The following is a 20,201-nucleotide window of genomic DNA, read 5'->3' as shown; positions in this document are numbered from 1 at the left end:
CCTTGAGAAGACATCTGAAGGCAGCCCTGTATAGGGAAGTTTTTTAATGTGTAATGTTTTACTATGTGTTTATATATGTTGGAAGCCACCAGAGTGGTTGGCTCAACCCAATCAGCTGGGCAAGGTATGATGATGATGATGATAGAATAGGATGTCCCTATTTTCATTGGTGAAATGTTGGAGGGTAGGGAGTTATCTGACCTCCGAGCCAAGGAGATAAGTAACTATACGTTTAGAAAACATCTGAAAGCAGCCCTGTATAGGAAAGTTTTTAAATGTTTAATGTTTTATTAAACCCAGTCAGATGGGCAGGGTATAAATAGAAGAAGAAGAAGAAGAAGAAGAAGAAGAAGAAGAAGAAGAAGAAGAAGAAGAAGAAGAAGAAGAAGAAGCAGCAGCAATACTTCCCTATTTTCGTCAGAGAAATATTGCCAGGAATTCACTAAGCAGAACTTTGCTTATGACAAGTAGGTGGGGCTTAAACTTACTGCATTTGAAACAGAAGTTTGCTAGAGTCTTGCTGCTACGACTGCTTCTGTATCTATTTTTGAAAAGGCACCTGAGTTCAATTCGCAGGTGTTTGTGTCCCTTCTAAGGCATGTTGCAGTTCACCTGATAGGTTGTGTGGATTCGAGTTGGCCTGACCAACGAGTCATTCCACATCATTACCGTATTTTTTGCTCTATAAGACGCACCAGACCACAAGACACACCTAGTTTTTGGAGGAAGAAAACAAGAAAAAAAATATTCTGAATCTCAGAAGCCAGAACAGCAAGAGGGATTGCTGCGCAGTGAAAGCAGCAATCCCTCTTGCTGTTCTGGCTTCTGTGATAGCTGTGCAGCCTGCATTTGCTCCATAAGACGCACACACATTTCCCCTTACTTTTTAGGAGGGAAAAAGTGAGTCTTATAGAGCAAAAAATACGGTAACTGGCTAACTCGCAAAGGCACAGGCTTGTGCAAACAGAGCATAGACCTAGCTGGGAAATATTTTATACCTTTTCAAAGGTTAGGCCTGATGGCTGGCTTGAGGATTAGCCAAATTAATCCAGGGGCAGTATAGCCCTACTATATGAGCACATGAATTGCCCCAGATTTTGGAGTTTCAGACAGGGTTTTGATCTTCCAGCCAGACCAAGGGGATCATGCATGAATAGTGCTGCCCCGGATTTGCATTTACCATCTATCTCTCTAGAGTGAAACTTTAAAGAAGCAAAAGCAATCCACCTCCTACTGTATGGCTGCATTTATTTTCTGCCATGTGCCTTTCTGCCTCCAGCCCCTTTAATATCCCCAGAACACCGCAGGTCATTCACTTCGTGTCTGCTGCTAGTTGAAAGAAAAGGTGAGGATGTTGCATGCCTGCACCCTACAAAGGATTTTGCTCTGAGCTTTCGAATGCGAATTGCTGTCTGGTGTGTGCACATTGCACACACGCAAGGAAAATAAATAGAGTTGGGAGCTCTGGGTGTTAAATCCACAGCTGGGGGTTTGGCCTCCCAAGTCTCCACATATGTTTCCAGTTATGATAAGCATGTGCTGAGATATCATTAACTATCTGGTAGACAAACACACGAACACATGCTAATAGTCTTCTTGCTGTTTGTGGAGCTCTCGGTGGAGTTACACTTCATAAACACCTTTGCAATACAACAACAGCAGCAACAACAAAGGCCATTGATGCCATCTAAAATAAATTAGGTAAGGCTGCAATGTACCTTTCTTCTTCATCAGCTGTTCAGGCACCAGCTCAGAGGAAATTTGGAAGAACTCCTGGGGCGGGGAGGAAGGGAAAACACATGTCACTTCTATTACGGCAATTGTAAGGGATTGTTTGAGACTCTCAGCTCCTCAGCCTCTTGGGAGCCTTATCTCTATGAACAGAACAAATGTATCATCCCGAGATAATGAAGAAAGTGGTGCTTCTGGTCACTTGTGTGTCAGGTGTTTGGGGGGAAATTTCAGCTTGACACTGACATAGCCAATTATTCCCAAAGAATGATGAATTTGGGGTGTCTCCGAACCGTCACTAGAATTGGCAGGAGAAACGACTTCTCCTTTCTCCTCGGTGATTAATGGTCTTTGGATCAGGATGGGTTATTTGTTTTTGTCAAGTGACTGCTTTACAAGTACTCGGAGCACCCTATTTTAGATTAGATCATATCATTTAGGTTTCTTTATTTCATCAGTCTGATAATCTGCAGCCACCTTCTGTATGCCGGCATGTTTTCGTGCCGCTTCTGACACCAAGGTGTACAAAATTAGGCAAGGCAGCTTGCAGATAAGTGGAGAACAAGGCAGGGGGAGAAGATCACCTGTGGCCAAGTGGATTGGCTGTACTTCAGTTTATGAGCTCAGAGAAAAATGCATGCAGGTAAAATAAACAGGCACACACTCATTTTTCTGGCTTGGAGCTCCAAAGTTTGCTGTCATTGGCTGTAATGAATGGATCTTCAGGAGCACTTTCAGCCTGCAACATTTCTAGAGCTGTCAAGACAAGGCACGCCTGGGTGGAGCACTCATAAATTGGTCTAACAGTGATGGAAGCAAAGATCCGAGGAAAAGCAACCAAACAGATATGCTTGGCTGAAAAGGAAAGCAATGAATTTGTAATCAGGATTGCGTGCACCGCTCCATGCTTAAACATTCAAATTTCTGCAAAGTCCACTAACTGGTCTTTGGGAAATGAAACTTTTTCATCTTGTGTCTCAAAGTATCCTGGATGTCTCCAATGTTTTCATTAGATCTTGATGGTTTCTTTGGCATCTGTTTTCCGCAATAGGTTTTTGCGGCATTGCTATGAGATCATGTTTTGCTCACTTCCAGCTGTTACCTGTGGTCCTCAGGTGAACTCCGTGGATGTCCAGCTGCCAAATTGGAATGTGATTTACGAATGGCATCATAATACAGCACATTCTTAGTGCACGTATCATATGCTGAATTTTCAAAAGTGATTCTCTTAGATGTGGGTAGCTGCAGCCCAATGGGAATTAAAAGCCTCGCTCAACTGCCGATTAGCATTTGTGCTAGGGATGTGAACATCTCTGGATGTTTTTTCTTAGATCCCTAAATTGCTAGATACAGACATTTATTGCTTTGTTTAGCTTTTTAAGAAGACATCCTCTCCCCCCCCCCGCCTCTTAATTTCTGATGCCCTGTAGGTATGTGATGAGGGAGTTTTGTTGCTATGGTGATGGATGCTGCAGGGAAAAAAATGCTAGATGAAAATAATGTGCTCAAACAGAGAGATTCAGACAAGTTTATAAAATTCGACCCTTTGGTGTCTAGGAATAGTGTTGCTTCACGTGTCAAAGAGCAGATCTCTTTGGAGACCATGTGTGCTTGTTGCCACACATGTGAAGAGAAAAACAAATGCATATTCTGCTGTGACTTCACAGTTTGGGAATCTCATCATAAAAAGCTTAGGAAGAAGTTAATTTTCTGCAAAGCAATAATGCTTATGTACAAAGGCTGCAGTGGCCGCAACCTTAACCTGGTTCCCCTATGCTGTTTTATAGGAGGTCACAGCACAGTGTGAGGTGAAGATAAGGTAAAAAAGGTAAAGGAGCCCTGAATGGTTAAGTCCAGCCAAAGGCGACTTTGAGGTGTGGTGTAAATCTTCCTTTCAGGCCTAGGGAGCCTGTGTTTCTCCACAGACAGCTTTCCGGGTCATGTGGCCAGCATGACTAAACTGCTACTGGCGCAACGGAACACCGTGATAGAAACCAGAGCGCATGGAAACGCCATTTACCAGTTTGAATCCAACAGTTTGAATCCAACATGGCAGGCATGGAAGAGATGGGACCCCCTGGAGTGTAATGCTAGACTAGGACTAGCCGCCTGAGAAACAGTTTCTACCCAAATGCGATTTTGGTTTTAAACGCAGTGTAAGGAGTCTCTATGGGAGTATATTGTATTTTAAAATGGGGTATCAGAGTTTTTAGGGGGCTAACCAGATTGGGATAGCTGGGGTAGCAGGCTTGTTGGGTTTTGAATGTTTTATGTAGATTTTTCAATTTTGTTGTTCAGTATGGGACAACGACAATAAAGATTATCGTATTCCCCCCCTCCCCAGGCTCACATTGTATATATATACAGTGGTACCTCGGGTTACATACGCTTCAGGTTACATAGGCTTCAGGTTACAGACTCCGCTAACCCAGAAATAGTACCTCGGGTTAAGAACTTTGCTTCAGGATGAGAACAGAAATCGTGCTCCGGCAGTGCAGCGGCAGCAGGAGGCCCCATTAGCTAAAGTGGTGCTTCAGGTTAAGAACAGTTTCAGGTTAAGTACGGACCTCCGGAACGAATTAAGTACTTAACCCAAGGTACCACTGTATGTGTGTGTGTGTAAATAAACCATATATCATTGGTTTTCAACCGGTGTGCTGCAGCACCCAAGGGAGCCCCCCCAGACTGTCCTTTCATTAACTTCCAGCCTATATCTTCCTGCATTACCTCTCTCTCTCTCTTTCTTTTTTAATAATATTTTTTATTAGTTTTCAGTTACAATCCAACAATAGCCTCATTATAACAATGCAAATTCACAATTATTAATACCAATCGCTCAAATACCGAACTATGTAATTTAGATAAAGTGCCCCCCCATGCTAGAATTGATGGTTTGATTCATGCCTTCTAAACCAACACATGAACTAAAACATAGCTATTCTTTGAAATCTGCACTTTCCCAGATTAAGTGATGCAGTTCTCCAGCCAAAACATGACTACAGGAGAGAGAGAGAATATATTAAGGGATAGTACACATATAGAATGCATATATTTCCCCTCTCTCTTTCTCTCTGAGGATCATTCAGGGGAGCCTGCAGCTTTAACTTGCATCTTTCCGAAATAAAGCAGAGGTTAAAAAAAGTGGGGAAATGCTTTTGCATGACTTCTTAAAATCTCCCTCTTCGCGCACAAACAAAAATCCTCCCCAGCTTCAGCAACTAACAGTCCCTTAGTATTGCACAGAAGACTTGAGAAATGCACAAAAATTGTAAAGTAGCTTGATGGTCTGTGTGCCTGGATATGTGTGTGTGTACTCTATAAGGAGGGATTTGAAAATAATCCTGAAAGTGAGGATTGGCTTCTATGTTTCTCTCTCCTTCTATCCTCAACATCCCCCTGTTCTTCTCTACCTCTCCCTACCAAGGTATATGCTATCCTCTTTAACACCCACCCAGATTTATGGAGACAGGGAGAATGTTGCGGAAAGGACCATGCCTGCACAAAATATTTCCGCTTCTGATCTTAATCTCTTTTTGACATCTCCATCTTCCCTCCCACCCTGTGCGCGCTGATTTCGGGAAAGGCAGGCGGCAACTGTCATGCTGAGTGCATCAGCTTTGCTCCGCGGAGTAGCAGCACTACTTGGGTTCCTGTTGACACATGCGCTTCCACTTATATGCGCACCAAAAATAGCGTCAAGAGGGGCAGAATGCGGAACAGGAAAATCCTGGAATGTGATTGGTCAAGGGAGCTGCAGACTCAAAAAGGTTGAAAACCACTACCTGAATGGCCCATTGCCCTGGCTATCACCTCATCAGGAAGCTAGTTTGGCAATATTTTAACATTTGCTGGACCCAGGGGTTGAAAGGGTTTCTGCATACAGCCTAATCCCTCCTCGACAAACTCATAACAATACAGTGGTACCTCAGGTTAAGTACTTAATTCGTTCCAGAGGTCCGTTCTTAACCTGAAACTCTTCTTAACCTGAAGAACCACTTTAGCTAATGGGGCCTCCCACTGCCGCCAGAGCACAATTTCTGTTCTCATCCTGAAGCAAAGTACTTAACCCGAGGTACTATTTCTGGGTTAGCGGAGTCTGTAACCTGAAGCGTATGTAACCTGAAGCGTCTGTAACCCGAGGTACCACTGTATATACGTCACACACAAACAGACACACACTTTTATCATGGACATCAAGTACCATAAATCCTGTAGTTCTTTATGGGAGATTGAATAAGACTTTTTATGAGAATCATTTATATAGGGGTAAATTCTAGTGATGTAAATGATCTGGCTCACTATCTGCTATTTTGCAAGTTATATTAAGCTCAGAGGGAAACTTGGTTCAATCAACTTTAGTTGTCTTTGGATAAGCCTGTTTCTATGTTCAACGGATAAGAAGATGATCAGAAATATATCACAAAAGCCGTTCTTAAGTTTGAGTGCCAGGCAACAAGAGTAAGAAAATGTTTTATTGACTGTACAAATGATCAGCCTTTTTTTAATATGGTTTTATTTGTTTTTACCGAAATTTTGGGTGTAAACATAGTTTATAGTTTTTGGTGCTTGTTTTTTTATGTTGATTTTGTTTTGGAAATTGCAATGGTCAGGGGAGCTTGTCAATAAAACGTTGTTTTCTCTGTGTAGATAATATTTCTCTTTCGCCCTGAAGGACCTCGAGGAAAAGAAAAATGGTCCATATCTTCCTTCTGGAGGAATATAAAGGAGGCTTTGTACAAGAAAGATGAAGGACCCCTTTTAGACTGGAATGCATTGCTTGTGAATTGAGTAAGATAGAAATAAATGGAATATTGTAAATAGACAGTGGAGAAGAGGCACTTTAAAAACTGAACGTACATTCTAATCAATGCAGGTTTTTTCATTTCCCCTGCAGATACTAGGAACTCAGGGGCTGATTTAAGTGTCACTTGTGAAAATGGTTATGGTTTGTACAGCTTCTGTACAAAGTGGGAGGGATCTAGGTGCGTGACCAGAAAGTGAGTGGCAGAATTATTGTCGAGGAGATTTGAAACACTGTTATCTGTGAGCTGGTGGCAGCTATTTTAGAAATGAACAGGGATTTACAGGGATTTTTCTCCCCCCTCACAGTACTTACAGACTAGTGTTGTCTCTTGATATGTGGTCTGTGGCAGGCATTTTGCCACCTTTATCGAGCTAGGGGAAATGGCACCTCCTTTTTAAAAACACCTCCCCCCAGTACTTGTATCTCAGCCCTGTGTGGCTGTGCCTAAGGAACAGACAACCATCATGGTGCTCTCAAGATGTTACTGAACTGCAACTCTGAACGGTTCCAGAAAGCACAACTGGTGGTCAGGGGTGATTATGGTTTGATGACAATTGGAGATCACTCCATTGGGCACCCCTGATATTGAGCGTCAATAATGGTCACCTGCCAGCTGTTGCAAATGATACAGCATTTGCTGGGCTAGATTAGGGGGTATGCAGGCAGAGGGCCTTCTTGGTAGTGGCACCCACCATATGGAATGCCCTCCCATCAGATGTCAAGGAAATAAACAACTATCTGACTTTTAGAAGACCTCTGAAGGCGGCCCTGTTTAGGGAAGTTTTTAATGTTTGGTGTTTTTAATACAGTGGTACCTCAGGTTAAGTACTTAATTCGTTCTGGAGGTCTGTACTTAACCTGAAACTGTTCTTAACTTGAAGCACCACTTTAGCTAATGGGGCCTCCCACTGCTGCTGCGCCACCGGAGCACGATTTCTGTTCTCATCCTGAAGCAAAATTCTTAACCTGAGGTAATATTTCTGGGTTAGTGGAGTCTGCAACCTGAAGCATATATAATCTGAAGCGTATGTAACCCGAGGTACCACTGTATTCTGTTAGGAGCTGCCCAGAGTGGCTGGGGAAACCCAGTCAGATGGGCGGGGTATAAATAATAAACTATTATAATAATATTATTATGATGTACTCTTCCCACTTGCGATTCATACACATGCCACCTTTTACAGTGGAGACAGCACGTGCCTCTTTAGCTGCTGAGGAAGAGTTAACATTTATCTGGCTCCTGATACGCGTAGTTTGAGACTTCAAAGCAAAGGAAATAATTTGCTTTATGTTTCCAACTGGCTCTAATCTCACTAGGCCCACTAGAAAAACAACAGGGAAATGGAAGCGTAGCATGATCGACAGTTTATATACTTGCTTGCTTGCTCTGAAGCGCATTGACCAACCTAGAGATGGTGAAGTCTAAATTGACTTTTCAACACTGATGAACAGTAAGGGGGTAATGGGAGGAAATATTACGTCTTAATTGTCATTCTCGGCTGGGATCAGCAAATCTGATTCATCCTTGGGCTATTACTGTTTACTAAGTCTCGAGGCCCCACTGTAATTATTTTCTTAATCCCAGAGCACATTGTCTGTGACAAAGAGAAAAATCGTGCCGTAGACAAGGGATCTCATTGCTCTCCCTGCCACTCATGTGCTCACCAACTTCATTGTTGACTGTCCAATCATCAGCCTGCATGGCTGTGGCTGCATCATTATTTCCGGGGGTTTCGAAGCTGCTTCTAAGGGTGAATTACAGTTTGATAACAATCACTTTAGAATGCTCAACTTCTCTTTTCTACACACCACCTCTATGATTGTGGGAATCACTGCAATGACTTATGCTGCAAAGTAAGAGTAGAAATTCGAGGTAGATTTACCTATCTGCTAATTCTTCCCAAACTCTAGGTTAGGTGAAAATTCTCCCTCCCTCTCTCTCTCTCTCTCTCTCTCTCTCTCTCTCTCTCTCTCTCTCTCTCTGATGCACACTGCAGTCCTATGAATAATATGAGCAGGACTTACTTCCAGGTAAATTTGTTTAAGATTTCTGAATCAGGTTGCAAGTGATGGTTGTACACAGTTACCTGGTGTGGGGTGTGGGGGTCAGCAACACTGAATTCAGTGAGGCTGACTTCTGAGAAGGTAAGTATAGGATTTTGTTTTTTAAAATGGCTTCCTTCCTTTGCACAACAGATTGATATTTAGAATTCCAAATGGAAATGTTGAGGAGGAAGAACCTCAATTATGGACTTTCCTTCCTTGGAGCTTTTTAAGCAGAAGCTGGATGTTCCTCTTTCATGGATGCTTTAGTTGAGATTCTAGCACTGCAGGGGGTTGGACTAGATGACCCTTAGGGGCCCTTCGGATCAGATCAGAAAAATCTTTATTTGCATCAGCCACTAGCCATAGCAATAAAATAAAATAAAATGTACAGAAGATAGAGGTAAGAACTTAACTATACAAAATACATTTTGGAGGTTTACATCAATAATCAAATAATAGATCTTATTCTAATTACTCCTGCGATTATTATTTTTTTGCAGTTTTTGCTGTCATCTGATTATTTTGATCTGCTAGAAGAAAGGACACAGTAGCAATGGTTGAGCAACCATTGGACAATAGTAGAAGGGTAATAGCCTCACTCCTCGTATCTTTATAAAGAGTGCAAGCCAAAAGCTCATGAACCACTGACTTAATACTGCCATCTCCGTAAGGATGCGGGTGGCACTGTGGTCTAAACCACTGAGCCTCTTAGGCTTGCCAATCAGAAGGTCGGCTGTTTGAATCCCTGTGATGGGGTGAGCTCCCGTTGCTCTGTCCCAGCTCCTGCCAACCTAGCAGTTCGAAAGCACGCCAGTGCAAATAGATAAATAGGTACCACTGTGGTGGGAAGGTAAACAGCATTTCTGTGCGCCCTGTTTTCTGTCACAGTGTTCCGTTGTGCCAGAAGCGGTTTAGTCATGACCCAGAAAGCTGTCTGTGGACAAACGCCAGCTCCCTTGGCCTGAAAGCGAGATGAGCGCCACAACCCTATAGTTGCCTCTGACTGGACTTAACTGTTCCATGGGTCTTTTACCTTTTCCTGCCATCTCCACATGGACATAACCATTTTTCCAGTAGAATTTTTTGAAATCGGCCCTCAAGTACAGCCAAAGGCAATATATTCAATCTTGCAAAAGTGAAAGCGTGCCTGTATTTTGGAATTGTTAAATTTTATAAATAGGAGGCCAATGTGCCAAAATGACTAGGTGGAAAATAACCATACCATGGACAAAATGTCTTTATCGCGGCCAAATTATTCTGTCGCTCAATATCATATAGGCACTGTCGGGGTCCCTTCCAACTCTACAATTCTATGATTCTCTGAAGAGGTAAAATATGCTGAAGGTTTTATTTATATTACAGAGTGTTATGTACTGAGTTGAATAGGATTCAGAATGCAGCGGTCTGATTGGTCCTAGAACAATGCAGCAGTATGATTGGTCCGCAGGAGCCACCCAATCCAGCTCCAGGTGGAAGTGAATCCGCAACCTGATTGGCCTACAGGAGAATCCCAGAATTAGCCAATCACGTGCGGCCCATTGTGTAAATAATGTATATAAAGCAGATATTTTGGGGGAACTTTCATTCCTCACTACTATGAGCTGAATAAAGAGCAGGAAATCCACACTTGACTCCGAGTATATTTCACAGAGGCTATTCACTTAGCTAATTCAGTGTTCTTATTCGGTTTTGCGGTCTGTTGTGCCTGCCTGAGGCCTCACAAACTCTTGCTCCAAAGAAAGTTGGGTGGATCCAGGTTTGAGAGTTAGAAGCCATTTTGTGAGGGCAACAGGCCCTTTGCACAGGGCACACATTCTTGACAAACAGACACACCAACAACTACTGGCAAAGAGGAACAAAGACTCAGAGTATTGTGGAAATTGTAGTATGGCACAACAGAGAGATGGGACAGTCCTATGTCATAACTGAATCCATCATGTGGGTCTGTTAATATGCCTGTCACTGACTGCAGTGAAGACTTCACCTACGACAGACACACATCTGGGGAAGCCTTGGTAGATAAGGACGATGAGAGCATCCTTCAAGAGATAAATGGCCAACATCTGAGAGCATTCTTTCTGGTCCAAGCAAGGAGGGGGGGCACTGGAGAAGAGATGGAGGAGAAAAAGACAAAGAAACTGGGATGTTTTAGAGACCAAGGAGAGAGCTTTATGAGGGCAGGAGGAGAAGGCGTGGCGTGGTGTGGGAAGGTGAGCCATGAAAATTTGGGCTACCTCAGTGAGGACACTGAAGAGGAAAGAGGAAGAGTAACAGGAAAACATTGAATTGAATTATTGGGTCAGAGAAATGTGAAATTGAATGTGAACAGGACTATCTCTTCAAGGCGTTCCAAAAGAAACTCATAAATAAACTGAAGGATACTACCCTGAATAATAGTGACTGGGGTAAAACCACTACATACATACTATTCCACAATTAATAGAGACAAAGGAACAAGTGTTTGCAACTCTTTAATTGTGTACCATGTAAAGCTCACTTCCAGAACATCTCCCATCTTAATTTGTGCTGTGCTGTTTGAAATGCTAATGAAGCTGGAATTCTCAAAGGTCATATTTGGAATATACTAGTGCTTTCCTTTTCATTCTTTTTTGTTCAGTTTCAAAACAATTAAAATGAGGTTTAGTTCCTAATTTGGCTAACAATGTTAGCTCTTCCGTTAATTAGCCCAAGTGTAAGAATGTCTCTTTGCTCTGGCCATTTGCTGAATGAGAAGGCACTATATTTTCATTTAAACTATTCCTCTGTGCTTTTTTCTTTTTTCCAAAAAAGGATGTCTTTTCTCTATTGATTGTGCAAAATAACTGGGGGGGAATTATTATAAAAAATATATAAAAGGAGAGAGGAAAAGTGCACATTTAGCAAATCCCTGCACTGCATACTTTACGGAGTCATTTATCATCCTTGGAAAGGTTGGAGTCTTCACAAATAGTAGAGAAAAGGGCCGGTAATTGCTGTGTGCAACTAATTGACAGATTTGTGTCGTTAAAGGGAGAGAATTTCTATGCCACCATCAGTGTTGACACTCTGAGGATGCTCTATAAAATCCATGTTTGTGAGATATAATTTTGGGGTGGGGGTGGGGAAACGGAATCACCTTCCTGCATTCATAGCAAATGTGATGGTAGCACTTTTTCATTAGAGAGGGGACAGGTATGGAACTTAAATGCAAACCAACATCTTCAAAGTGTGTCATCGGCACAAACATGGAGTGTAGGACTTGGTGTGCAACGGAGCCCTGCTTTCGACTTGTCCATGCAATCCAAGTCCCAGGGGATCGTTGGAAGGGACTGGATAACGATTTTGTCAATCGCCAGTAAAAATAAGCAGGATCTAAATCTAAGTATTATTTCTGAAACAAACTGTTTGTTGCAAAATAAACACAGAATAAATGGGATAGGTAGGGGGAATTAAAAGGGCATATGGAGTGTTCCAGAATGTTTTATTTAACTTGCGAACATTTCTCTCTGCAAGATAGACGAATGAAGAAAGCATCTACTGTCGAGCAAAGCTCTGCTACGTCGAAGGTGAGCTTCTCTGAATGGGTTGGGAAGGTCGTCTGGTGTTCTATTCCACAAGCTAATTTTGGATTTTCATTAGTATGCTGTGCTAATCATGTTTAATGAATCCAAGTCCAAATTGCATTATGGGTTATTGTCTACGGATAGGCTGGAGACACGGCACATTAGCACAGCAGAACAAAAGGCACAGGCAACGAATGCTAGACAAACATACGGCTCTTATTAGTTATGGACCTATCCTTTTTACAGTATGTCAGGCTTAGGGATTTGAAAAGTAAACAAATATAAATCATCGGGGAGCAAAGCTGTTCCAGAAGTACATTAGAGGAGCATAGCGCATGAAGCGGTGGCTTCTGTGGGGGATTTAGTCCAAATTTTACCCTCATCCTCATTGTGGTGTCCACTCAAGTGGGTTAATAAAATACGTGTAACAATGGATTAAGTTTATAGCAGGCTTTTAGAAAGCGCTACTCCCCAGTATATTTATCATATGAATTTCTCCTTCCTCTGCCCTAGTCTAGTCAGAGCTTCAAAGACTTTTAAGGCTGCTCAAAGGATTTCTGAATCCAACACTCTCTGAATAGAAGCACCAGAGCCAAACTTTGTGCAGAACTATTTTCCAAGTATTAAATGGGTTTGGGGAGCGAAGCTGCTTCCCAAGACAGAAAAAACTTCGCAACATCTTTGGATAAATTGTCCCATTACCCTTCTGCCTTATAGTTAGGAAACCTTTAACACCAGTCACCCAAATCAGATGCCCCCTGTATTCACCCGATTGCCTTAGGATGTGTTTGTTAGAATTCCTGCTCCGTGATTGCAGTCATGGGATTGTTGTCTATCACATGACGGTATGTTTTGACTCCACAGAGTGGGAAGTGACGGAGACAGGATGTTTGTGTTACTGTGTTCCGTGAAGCGGGACTATTGTCCTTTGTTCCTTTTCTCTTTGCTGTCTGATGCTGAGAGAGGGAGCCATGTTGCAGTGCTACGTGTGTGTTTATATGTAAATAAAGTAGATTAGCCAAAATGCTGAGTTGCTGACATTTGTTACGCAAACTGAGAAGACTCTGCGGATCCCTAAGTGTGCTGGTGTCTGTTGGCATTGGTCGCTGGTGATGTTCGGGCTGAATAAAGCTTTTGAAGCTCCCGAACGACCAGGAGGGAGAGAACATGCCAGTGGGGAATGTGTCTCTACCAGGGTCCTATTCGAGTGTAGGATGAGCTCCTGACAGTGTTCACCCATAAACCTCCCTGAATAACACTCCCGGATGCAAGGTTTCAAGGTCAGTTGATGGATGCCAACTGCATTTTCAGGAGGGATCAGCTGCTCTCTGGAGTTTGTGGTTGGGAATTTCTGCTTGCAGCTGAATGAAGTTGGTGTTGAAGAATCATTGCTTCGACACTGGTTATCTTTGCTTCTTCCAGTATACTGGCATTAGTTCGCCTTTCTTCCCAAGTGTTATGTAAAATTTTTGGGAGACACCGTTGATGGAATCTTTCAGGGAGTTGGAGACGGTGTTTATAAGTAGTCCATGTTTCACAAGCGTATAGTAAGGTTGGTAGTACAATAGCTTTGCAAACAAGCATTTTGGTTTCCCTGCAAATTTCCTGGTCCTCAGACACTCTGCACTTCCACTGGAAAAAAGCTGCACTTGCAGAGCTCAGGCGATGCTGGATTTTGGCATCAATGTCGGCCCTTGTGGAAAGATACATAACTGCCCAGATAGGAGAAGTGATTGACATTTTCCAATGTTACACCATTGAGTTGGATTTGTGGCGCTGCAGAGGGGTTGTTTTGTGCTTGCTGGTGCAACACTTTGGTTTTTTGGATGTTGAGCAATAGGCCAAGCTTTTTGTAAGCTTCTGCAAAGATATTTAGGATGGTTTGGAGGTCATCCTCTGAGTGTGCACACACTATGTTGCCATCAGCATACTGAAGCTCTATGTGCATCTTGCTATACAGTACATAATTGGTCTAATGAGTGGTCTGCATCAGCAGACTCATAAATCACATGGAATCCACCATTATGCTAAAACCATCCATTCAGGCCTCTTCTGGAAGAAAACAACTTTGCCGGCAATTAGTCTGTGTGTGTTGTTTGGGATGCCGCATAATAAGTATTGAGCTTATACGATGCTAGTGATTTACGTACCACCAAGTCACCAAAACTAAGCTTGGCTGTAGCACATCATCAATCTTTTCTCAATAGTTCAACAAAAGAATCCATTTTCTTTTGATAAAAGCCCCATTGGTCTTGTGATCTATAAATCATCCTTTCAAAAGAAACCCTTTGAAATATCAATTCAAGGTATTCTCACAGACTATCATTTTATAGCATTTCCTAGTGATGGAAGATAATGCCGGTGCCTATCAAAAAGGAAAATGCTGCCCATTTTTCACTGAATTTTCACAACTTTAGCAGGAGCTCTCAAGAGTCTCTAATATTACCCTCCCTGTTCTTCTGTAGCTTGTGAATTGAGTTAGAAAGCTTGTGTCAAAAAGGCACATTTTTAATATGAGGGAAAGAGTGTGGCGGTTAAAAACAGATTAGATTATAAAGGAGGGCTTGATTTTTTCTTCTACCACTACTGCCAATTTCTAAAATCCGGTGCCTTCCATATGAACCATGCACCAGTTTGTTTGCTGAAAGAATAAGTTATCTAATATGACCAAAAGCACTGTGACACCTTAGAGACTAACTGGTTTATTTGCTATGAGCTTTTGTAAGCCATAGTGTACTTCATTCAATGCACAAAGCAAGTTTGCTTTAAAAATAAAAGTAAAAATGATAGCTCCACGTTTTGTTTTGCAAACTTGGATATTAAATCTTAACTCCATCTTGATAGTAGAAGATGAGGAGTTGAGCTTTGAGATGGCCACGTGTCTGCGATGCTGCAAAATGACCCTGATCTCACATTGGAACCAGCCAAGGCTCCCAGAGTTCTTGAAGCCATAGATGGTGAAAAAAAAAGAAATCTTAGGAGTTAGAGAGAGATTGCAGACCTAGACTTCCACAAACTCTGAGAGTTTGCTAACCTGGCAAGCGAGTAAAAGAAAGGAATGCAAGACTGCCTAGAGTGTGGCAAGTCATTTCACAGTCTGATAAACCAAACATAGTAAGCTTCAGGAAAGGGGACACAATGGTGCAGGATGCATCTCTAAACGTATGTGTGATGGGATGGTGAGCTGCTTGTGCGTAAAATCCTGATCCCTCAGAGTTTGGCTAAGTTCCCAAACCTCTGTCTGTGATGGAGCTCCTTAAGCATGGCTCCATCAATCGCTCGTTGCATCGGACAGTGGGCGTTTACGGAACTTCTTCCAGCATAAAAGCTCCTTAACGGAAACGCGTCTTCTGGACTCTCGGCGTGACAGTTTCCGCCGAGGAGTGGGTGTCCCTACGGGAGGTCCTGAAACCTCTCCACTGTTCTCGCTTGAAGTATCTCTGAGCCCTCCCTCCGACTCACTTTCCCTTGTAACTCCACTTCTCCCCCTGCTGGTCCCCTCCTCCGCTGAGTGGTCTCTCTCACCCTCCATGAGCCCTTTCACCTCCTTCGTCTCAGATGACAGTTCCCTGACAGTATGCTAAAACTGGTTCTCCAAGAAGACCTCTACGAGGGACACAGAAATAGCGAACCCGGGAACCATCGGTTGATACAGCCGGTAGTAACATGGACTGCCGCCATTGATTTGGGAGAGCTTATTGTATGGGAAGTTAAAGGTGGCAGAATTTCAGGGCCCCCAGAATATATGAAAAGGTTCTGGGCAATCAGTGTTCAATATGTTTCAGATTCTTGTAGGTAGCTAACATGAGTGAAAGAACTCAAATTCGAAAGAAATTGGTCTGGATGGGGGGAAAAACAACCTTTGCAAACTTCAGTCACACGGCACTTTATGAACTGCAAGAGCTTTGTCAGTTTTATGAGAAGATAACGAACTGGACTTCACATGCTGTCATATTCACATTCAAGCAACTAAACTTGGCACATTGCGAAATGGTCAGTCACCATTCGAAGAGGTGGCTGGCTGTTCCTTCATTTTTCAGTCAGAAAGAAGCATTGCCAAGAGACAGAATGCCACCCCCCCTTTTCAAAAAGTTACATCTGCAAAATTCAGTTTTCCTAATGAAATTACAGATGTGATCGTTCAGCAGAGAAACGTGCATCCTTCTGCTTCATAGACCGACTGTGAGCTCATTAAAAATGAAATCACAGCGATAATGGAAATCTTTGTTAATCCTATATCGATTTGGCCACACCATATACTTCCTTTGCATTCTGAATGGCAGCTTGCTTTTCTTGTTGAAAAATGGATTCTGGAAACATGTGACCAGCCTTCTAGATGGTATTGATTCATGTGATTTTTAGATATTATTGCACTTACATATTGAGGTTGGATTAAACAGTACGTTAGGTATGCTAGAGTTGGGTGTGTGGGAATCAAAATGCAAGTCAGTGTTGCATTGTATGTTGCAAGTGGACTCTGGGTTTCTCTGCAGCTCAGAACATGGTTTCTGTTTCCTATCCACATGATAAAGAAACAATACTGTAGCTATGCTACCTGTTGTAAGAAATGTAATAGTTTACTCCACATCTCTATCACTTATGTAGACTAAGGGGTTTATTTACAGGAAGGGAAAATGTTTCCAGTATGGCTACTAAACATGATGCTTCATTCTACCTTCACTCCTGAAGACAATATGCTTCTGAATACCTGGTCCTGGAAACTGAAGGAGGGGTGATTCCCGTCTTAGTGATTCCCACAAACATCTGGTTGGCCACTGTGTGAGAACAGGGTATGGACTAGATTAGATTCTGGCCCAATTCAGCAAGGCTTCTCCTATGTTCTTTCTGCTGTAAAATTGATCTAATCTTGGTTCTTCCGGGTCATCCAGAAAAGTGACTGACAAGTCACACCTCCTATTCCTTCAAGTCTTGCTTGCCATGGGTAGGCAAACTAAGGCCTGGGGGCCAGATTTGGCCCAATCGCCTTCTAAATCTGGCCCACGGATGGTCCGGGAACCAGTGTGTTTTTACATGAGTAGAAAGTGTCCTTTTACAGTATTTAAAATGCATCTCTGGGTTATTTGTGGGGCAAAGGAATTCGTTCACTTCTCTCTCTCTTCAAAATATAGTCCAGCCCCCCCCCCCAAGGTCTGAGGGACAGTGGACCGACCCCCTGCTGAAAACGTTTGCTGACCCCTGGTGCTAAGCCATAGCAAAGCTTCATTATTAACTGAGCCATAAGACACATTTAGATTTAGTCAACAAACATTCTTTCAGTGCATCTGCATTAGCACTGAGGTGACAGTTTAAGGCCGCGATCCTACACGCACTTACCTGGAAAGAAGTCCTATTGAGCTCAGTGATGCTTACTTCTCAGTAGAGATGTATAAGGCTGTGTTGCAAGATCTCCTGTTTGCCTAATGTTTTCTTTATGGTTGTATTAGTCATACTCAGAGGAGACCCATTGGAATTAATAGACACAAATAATTCAGGATCATTATTTCAGCAGGTCTACTCTGCGCAGAATTTAGCTGGACACAAAATTTAGTCTCAGAAACAGTGGGTATAATGTATCTACGCCCGTTTCCAGGAACATTTCAATAGGTATCCTCTGGTTGCTTCCTGATTGATTTATGATGACACAAAACATCGCAGAAATCAGTCCACAGATCCTAGTCTGTTATTTAACATCTTTTTAAAAAAATAATAAGCTGCAAAGTGGATTTCTATTTGATTTTACAGAAACTGGATCAAAGCCACATTTATTTTCATGAAGCATTCCCAAAAGTTGAAAGCTATATGACAGCCTCTTTGGTTATTTAAATGATGGAAAGGTATCGTTAGTGAGCATGAGACACTTCTATGCCTTTTTATAGAACAACATTGGGAAGATGAGACAGAAAGGAAAGTATTAGGTCCGACAGTGGAGGCAGACCATTGCATACCCTCTAAGCATCCCAATTTCCTAGGGACATTTATTTTATCAAGAATATATAATTAAACAACATTCAAAAAATAAAGGAAAAACAATACAATTGAATAAAAATTTAACATACCCACACACCCAAAAAATGAAATACAAATTTGGGTTGTTTCATTCACAATCCCTGGGAATTATTATTATCATTGGTGTTGGAGGGTAGTAATATTTTTGCAAACATTTGCTTTATTTATAAATATCCTTGAGGTCTTATTATATTCTCACTTGAAGCTGAAATGTTCTTAAGAATTCTACATAGTAGCATATTTCACAAGAGGCATTTGAACATTGTCATCATTATTTACATACAGTATAAAGTAAGTTTTTCAACATAGCTGAAAATGAATCTTTATTTTTTTTGTCCCCTAGTATACCTTAATTTTTGAGCCCGCCCCCACAATAGTTCCTGACCTGATTTGACTATACCACAAATTGTTATTTAACCCCTCTAAATATTTCCATTTATTTACAGTAACCATCTCGGCAGCTGACACTAAATATCAAATCGATTCTTTGTCCAGTTAATCCTCATTTGGCCTGGTCACCTTTCCACAGTAATGCTATAATAATAATAATAATAATAATAATAATAATAATGAATTATTATTTATACCCCGCCCATCTGGCTGAAGGAATAGGAGGTGTGACTTGTCAGTCACTCTGGGCGGCTCCCAACAGAATATTAAAAACACAGTAATAAAACATCAGACATTAAAAACTTCCCTAAACAGGGCTGCTAATGAAGGGATTGCTATGAATCCCTAAATTAATTTCTAGGAATACCATCTTGGTATTCAACTTGCATGGGGTGGAACCCTGGACTCCCCCCCCCCCCCAAATCTTTTCATTTTCTTCTCAGTGACAGTCACCTTAGGGCTAGTGATGCAGTGGTGCAGGGACTGTTGTGGTGTAGTGGTTAAGAGCAGTAGACTCGTAATCTGGTGAACCGGGTTCGCTTCCCTGCTCCTCCACATGCAGCTGCTGGGTGACCTTGGGATAGTCACACTTCTCTGAAATCTCTCAGCCCCACTCACCTCCCGGAGTGTTTGTTGTGGGGGAGGAAGGGAAAGGAGATTGTTAGCCGCTTTGAGACTCCTTAGGGTAGTGATAAAGCGGGATATCAAATCCAAACTCCTTTTCTTCTTCTATCTTGTCCCATAGGCCAGGTGAGCCTATCAGTGTGTATGTACCTGCTGATACCTGATATGACAGTGGCCTTGGGGTGGCGAGGAGGGAGTCAGGTGCCACAGATGCAGGACAGACCAGCCCTGGAAGCAACACTCAGCCTGCTTGTGTGGTTCTGATGTTAAGTTTGGGCCACAACAGGATAGATTTCCCTGTTTGGGGCTTTGTAAGTGGGATTGGCCAGGGGCTGGAGATGGATGTGCGAGTGACTCATGGTCTGGCCTGAATCCAGGGTCTGAAGTGTTAAGTACAGTAACTATAAATACTTGTAGGTATTTCTTTGTGTTTAAATTTGATCAGTTAGTAACTGAATTCTAGAATTCTAGAGAGTTCTCTAGCAGTTCTTATGCGATTGGCTCACGTTGGTCACATGGGAGGTATCTAGTGAAGGAGAGACTCCATTTTATGTGAAGCAAGATGACTGTGTTTTAGAATACGCTGTGAACACTGCTAAGTTGAATAGAGCATCGGGATGCTTCTTCTCTGCTTGAAAGAAAGAGAGCAAAGCTGCAGGAGAAGGTAAAAGTGGAAATCTCTCATGTCCTAATTCTAACCTGAGATACAGAAGGCTGAGTGCTGAGCTCTGGGAAGGGACGAAAATACAGTTGTTTGGAAGTCAGAAGAAGAGACTGTAAGCCTATGCTTCGAGAAGCGTGTGACTGTAAATATTATGTTTTAATTCATCCATAAATTTCAGTTTCTGCAAGCAAAGTTTTTGAATGTTAAAATCTGGACATTGGTTTAATTTCCAAAGAAGGGTGTCAGTCTTAGCTGCAATTTCAACATAATGTGAAGAATTTATATTTATGATTCACCCTTCCCCAGCAGGTCCTAGGGTGGGTTAAAACAATTTAAAAATTCAGAATTAAAACAGATTACAGTCGCAGGAATAGGGTGGGTCCAGAAAACACGC

At 42.2% G+C, this 20,201-nt stretch overlaps 2 long non-coding RNA genes across 3 annotated transcripts; both read right to left on the bottom strand.

Moving 5' to 3' along the window:
* Nucleotides 1-1,231: 1,231 nt before the first annotated feature.
* On the bottom strand, nucleotides 1,232-8,474 carry LOC310745663. Its single transcript, XR_014540292.1, has 2 exons — nucleotides 8,201-8,474; nucleotides 1,232-2,867 (listed from the first exon to the last, which is right to left on the bottom strand). It is a non-coding gene; the product is annotated as an uncharacterized lncRNA (long non-coding RNA).
* A 1,773-nt stretch (nucleotides 8,475-10,247) lies between these two features.
* Nucleotides 10,248-19,547, bottom strand: LOC310745596. 2 transcript variants are annotated; one of them, XR_014540203.1, is made up of 4 exons: nucleotides 19,294-19,547; nucleotides 18,574-18,663; nucleotides 16,832-16,898; nucleotides 10,248-10,423 (listed from the first exon to the last, which is right to left on the bottom strand). It is a non-coding gene; the product is annotated as an uncharacterized lncRNA (long non-coding RNA). The 2 variants fall into 2 exon arrangements; XR_014540204.1 differs by lacking the exon at nucleotides 10,248-10,423 and having other exon boundaries at nucleotides 15,835-16,898; nucleotides 19,294-19,543.
* Nucleotides 19,548-20,201: the final 654 nt, after the last annotated feature.

Source organism: Podarcis filfolensis, assembly GCF_964270895.1.
Source record: "Podarcis filfolensis genome assembly, chromosome: 12".
NCBI lineage: Eukaryota > Metazoa > Chordata > Lepidosauria > Squamata > Lacertidae > Podarcis > Podarcis filfolensis.
This window is presented reverse-complemented; position numbering and strand designations above follow the sequence as displayed.